The following is a 5,293-nucleotide window of genomic DNA, read 5'->3' as shown; positions in this document are numbered from 1 at the left end:
ATATATATATATATGTATATTCACCAAATAGTTATGCTTCTCTTATGAAACATTGACTGTTCAAACCTATTAACTGATTGTTGAGGGAATGTGTAAACGAATGAGAGAAATTTCTTTATTTTATAGATGAAGAAGCTGATGATGGAGAATTACCTACTTTCAAATAATAATTAATGTATGATAATAGGAAGATAGCAACTCCTGACTTCAGGCCCAGTGTTTTTTCTACTGATTCACAATGCCTCTTTTAGTCTATCTTACTCATCCTCTAGCATGTAGAAGAACTGAGTCTTTGTAGGTGAATCCCTACTACCATCTTAAGCACTCCATCCAGGTGTGAAAAGATGTTCTGGCCACCTACTCCATAAAGATAGTGGTAGCAAGTTAATGCCAATGTATAAAGCACAGGAAATGGGCAACTTCAAAAAAGGGGAGAGCCCTGGCAAGCAATTACCATGTTTTTGGGGTTAGTTGTAGTTCCATTTCTTGGAAAAACCTTACCTCTGAACCAAGGGTCTTTGATAAGTAGGAAAACAGTAATTAGCTTGTATCTCTTCTCTGTTCTTCACATTTTCGATTAAATTCTCCTCTCTAGAATTAGTCCCAGGTAACTGGAAAAAAGTTCAGTATTAGAACTATAGTTTCAAGTGATTTGGGTGCCTGGAAATGGACACTAAATTCATTCTCCCATATAAGTTACTATCTAGGTCATACTCACATCTACATTCCATTCCCCTGCACCCCAGCACTCTGCTTTTATCTTCATACCAAAAACCCTACACTCTGAACAGTGAATTTCTCACATTTCCCCAAATCTGTTAGGCTCTTTAGAAGTAGGCAGACAACTTTTCTTCCTTCTAGCTAAAACCTAAGTACTACATTATTTCCACTATAAAGCTTCTCTTGATTTCTCAGTCACAGTAGTTTTTTTTCTGTGAGTGTCCTGTTTTGCTAGGTTTTTTTTTTTTTTTGACTTTCCTGATGTCACAGAGCTGATGGACTAACCTTTACATGCCTAGTGACAAATAGAATGAGTCACTGTACATCTATTAGAAGAAAGGAAAGAACATTTGTCCAATTCGTGAAACCAAGGTGTAAAAGACAACAACCTTCTGTTTACTGAGTGGCAGCATAGTCACTGAATGCTATTATTTTGATGCCTAAAATAATCAGGTCTGCAATATTGTATTCATGGTATAGCAATTATCATGGTATTACTTTGTGAATAATTAATACAGACACTTATTTTACACACACACACACACACACACACACACACACACACAGAGAGAGAGAGAGAGAGAGAACATGGTGACTCTGAACAATTAATGTCTCAAGGACACAATTTTGAACTTCTTCTCACCTGCTAACTCTGCTCACTCTATACGCCTGTGCTGCTGTTGCCCAAGCTGCCCCAATAGAGCACAACCAAAATCCATACACAACTCGAGAAACAGTACCCACTGTTTACAACAGCAAAAATGGGGATGAGCCAACACAACAGTGCAGAAACACACAGACAATATTCTGCCTACAGCAATATAATGCATAAATATATTGTCCTGATTTCTATTGTACTTGATTCCTGCATGTGGAAAGTGCATTTTGCTTCTGTTTGGTTTTGTTTGGGCCTGTTTGTTTGTGATTTGCTTTGTTCAGTTTTGTCTCTCTGAATGTTTCTTTAGCTTTTAACCTCCAAGTGCAAATGGCCTAATCTTATCTTCAGCTCAATATTGTTATCTAATACAGTTAAATAAAATTTTAGTCATGAGGAAACGAAACCACCTCCCATTCCCATAAAGCCTAAATTTAAATGTGTGTAACTCATAAGTCTTAGAGAATGTGTTCAAATTATCCACACCATGTTCTCCTTGGGTGTGAGATTGAACCACCCACAAATTGGCTCAGTTCTGATTCAAATGAAAGGCAAGTTACAAAATAAAGAGCGTTCTTGATGTGACAATCCTGGAGCATAACTCAACATCTCTAATATTCTGGCACCTTCCCAAATTTTGGTTGCAAGCCTGGGAAGGATTTTACTTTCTCAATAAAATAAATAAATAGAACTCAATATCATATTATAAGAACACTAAAAGGTCAGTTTAATAACCTAACTCATTCATCAAATATGGCTAAGTGCATCTTGCACTGGCTGATTGGTGAGAGCTATTAAGTCGTCGTTCACCAAGCCCCATGTGCTGTCTTCAGTATAGGAAAACCTTGAATCAGAGATCTAGTGAACAACTTTGCAGTCCAGCCACTAGGGCAGGTACCTTGCTCTGTGAGCTTACTTATTATTTTCCCAAAGTAGAGACAGAATGTCCTGAATTACCCATTGTTTGGCTTAGCCTCACATGAGATGAGGAGAGCGCATAGTTGTGAAAAGACTAGCCAAGTTTGTGGGTGAGTAGATATTTTTCTGGTGCAGAGCCAACTAACTAATCAAGTAGTAACCAAACCCAGGAATTTTGCCACACAAAAATCATCCTTTAGTAGTACTTCTCGAAATTTTCCATTAAAAAAAAATAAACCATACAAAACAGAATTACCGCTATTACTACCCCAAATCCGGGGGTATTTGAGGATATAAGACAAATGACTGGGTCCAAAATCAAAATATTCCACAGTCTTATGATTTTTTTCTTTTAGTCTTAAATGTAAATATATATATTTTTGGATATATATTCATACCTGCATTATGAAAATAATTTTTAAAGTGCTTATCAGTTAAATTAGTTTTTTTACTCCCCATCCAAATCATTGAGTGAAATTAATGCTTCTAAAAGATATACCATGTTAATCTCATGGCTTTTCAGAGATGTTGGCATGTTGCTACTGCTGTGAACACAATTATTCAGAGGTAGGACTCATCCATATGAACTACATGAAAACATGGAGGAAATTATATAATAGCCAAAATATATGATATGGATAGTGATTTTAATGGAAGAGCAGCCAATGTCATTAGAAGGTTGGATTATCAATGTCTCAAAAATAACTTATTCTTTACCTCAATTAAAAAATTATTTTCTCTTTAACCAAGTTGCATTACAAAAAAAGCTATAGCATTAAAAATGCTGTATTACCAAGTGTGGTGGCTCACACCTGTAATCCCAGCACTTTGGGAGGCCAAGGTGGGCAGACTACTTGAGGCTAGAGTTCGAGACCAGCCTGGCCAAGTTGGTGAAACCCCATCTCTTCTAAAAATACAAAAATTAGCTGGGTGTGTTGGTAGGTGCCTATAATCCCAGCTAATTGGGAAGCTGAGGCAAGAGAATTGCTTGAACCTGGGAGGTGGGGGTTGCAGTGAGCCAAGATCGTGCCACTGCATTCTAGTCTGGGAAATAGAGGGAGACTCCATCTAAAAAAAATAAAAATAAAAATAAATAATAAAATAAAAATGCCGTATTAAATTAACAGATGCTTCTATATACAAATGATGGTACTTTAGGCAGATCCATTTTATGAAATTTAATATTTATATGATTACTAAAGTATGGTTCTTAATTTCTTTTATAGAAATGGAAGCTTGAAATACATGATATCTAGTAACCGTATGGCAAAAGATAATCAAGATGAAGTTGGATTCTGTTACTGTGATGTTTAATTTTATATGTCAACTTGGCTAGGCTCTGGTACCCAGTTGTTTAATCAAACACCAGTCTGGATATTGCTAGAAAGAAGTATATTAGATGTAATGATAACTTCTCACCTGTAGACTTTGAGAAAAGCAAATTATTATCTTCCATAATGTAGATGGGCCTTATCTAATCAGCCTTAAAAGCAAAGCCTTAAGAGCAAAAACCAAGGTTTCCTGGAAACAAAGTTCTGCTTCAAAGGTGAAACATACAAATGCTGTCTAAGTTTCCAGTTCTGGCCTATTCTGCAGATTTGAACTCAATACTGCAATGCCAACTCTAACTAGAATTCCTATCAGCCCACCCTACAGATTTCATACTTGCCAGCCACAATAATCGCTTGAGCCAATTCCTTAAGATCGCTCTGCCTTTTTCTCTGTCTCACTCTCCTGTATCCTGTTTCTTCTGTTTCTCTAGAGATCCTTGACTAATAACCAAACTATAGTAGAAAAGGGGAAGTTTTAAGAGAACTGTTAGAGTGAGTTTCTAAAAGTGGAAAATCTTGTAATAGAGTTCATAGTATAAATGATATTTCAGCGTCTAAAAGTTCTTAATTCCACAGGCACACCCAGGACAATATTAACCTGCCTCAAAATTGGCTATCATCCTCTTGCCTTCCTGGAAGAAAGTTAAATTGGTTGGTGTGCTAATTGTACCTTATGTTGTGATGGTGCTGGACCATTGCTTTGCTCTTAATTATTTGCAGACGTGCCTTTTTCTGCCAGACAGGGGGTAGGGACCAGGTCTTTGTCATCTTTGTCCCAAAACTGTCCAGTACAGTGGTGGTTAATAAATGTTTATTGATTGCATGAGAACATGGTTCTGATTTAAAATGGGATATAATAAAAAATTGAAATTTACCAAAATAAAGAGTGTTTTTGGTCATGTTTGCTAGAACATGCATTTTTCTTAAAAAAAAAAAAAAAAAAAACAAAAAAACAAAAAAGCCCAGTATTTGTTTCTCAGTTAAAAGGAGAGCAAATCTTACAAAATTCAATCTGATGCCATGTAATCATTTGGAGTCTTTAAAGCTATTTTCATGTGAGGAAAATAAAATTCGAAATTGAGGTGATCTTTCTGGAACGTGGTAAGGTAAAAATCACCTTTACGTGGAGTTGTTGGATATATCTAATTTGGGACTATTTCTTCCTCAGGTGATTGAGGTTTTAACATTTTTTACACACCTGTGGGCAGTTTCATATCTAGTTTTAGGAGGGGGAGAATGTGGAGCCATGGTAACTGGTAAATGTTGCGTTTAATAGTAAGAAGCCTCTATCAGAATGTTATGTATGTTTTGCATCCAAATCCTTGATTTCAGAGTAGAACTTTCTGCAGCAAGGTGAGGAAAAAAATGTGATCCTATCTTTTTCATTTAAAAGCAGCTATACAAAAAATAAAGCCATCCACCCCTTGTGTTTAACAGAGAATGATGATAAAACTTCTAGTTCTGTTTACTATATTTTGTCCAAGAAATCTACTTTTACTTAGATTTCTTAGTCGCCTGCTTCTTGACAACATCTGGGATAAGCTACAGAGGGCCTGGCTTCTGTGTTGAGATTTGTGTTTCCCTTAAAATTCTCATGTTGGTGAGCATGTTATTATCCTCAGCACAGCCTTTCTTGATGGTCAGAACATTGTTTTTTTTTTTTTTTTTT

The 5,293-nt window shown here is 36.1% G+C and overlaps 1 long non-coding RNA gene across 1 annotated transcript in view; it reads right to left on the bottom strand.

Moving 5' to 3' along the window:
• Nucleotides 1–5,293, bottom strand: part of LOC119466691 — an 11,379-nt gene that overhangs the window by 3,496 nt on the left and 2,590 nt on the right. Inside the window, exon 2 of the long non-coding RNA XR_001827286.2 lies at nucleotides 502–611. This is a non-coding gene — a long non-coding RNA (uncharacterized LOC119466691). The remainder of the gene's footprint in view (nucleotides 1–501; nucleotides 612–5,293) is intronic.

The sequence above is a fragment of the Cebus imitator genome, unplaced genomic scaffold (assembly GCF_001604975.1).
Source record: "Cebus imitator isolate Cc_AM_T3 unplaced genomic scaffold, Cebus_imitator-1.0 Scaffold93, whole genome shotgun sequence".
Classification (NCBI taxonomy): domain Eukaryota; kingdom Metazoa; phylum Chordata; class Mammalia; order Primates; family Cebidae; genus Cebus; species Cebus imitator.
The sequence above is the reverse complement of the archived record's forward strand: the minus strand, read 5'-3'. Positions and strand labels throughout refer to the sequence as shown.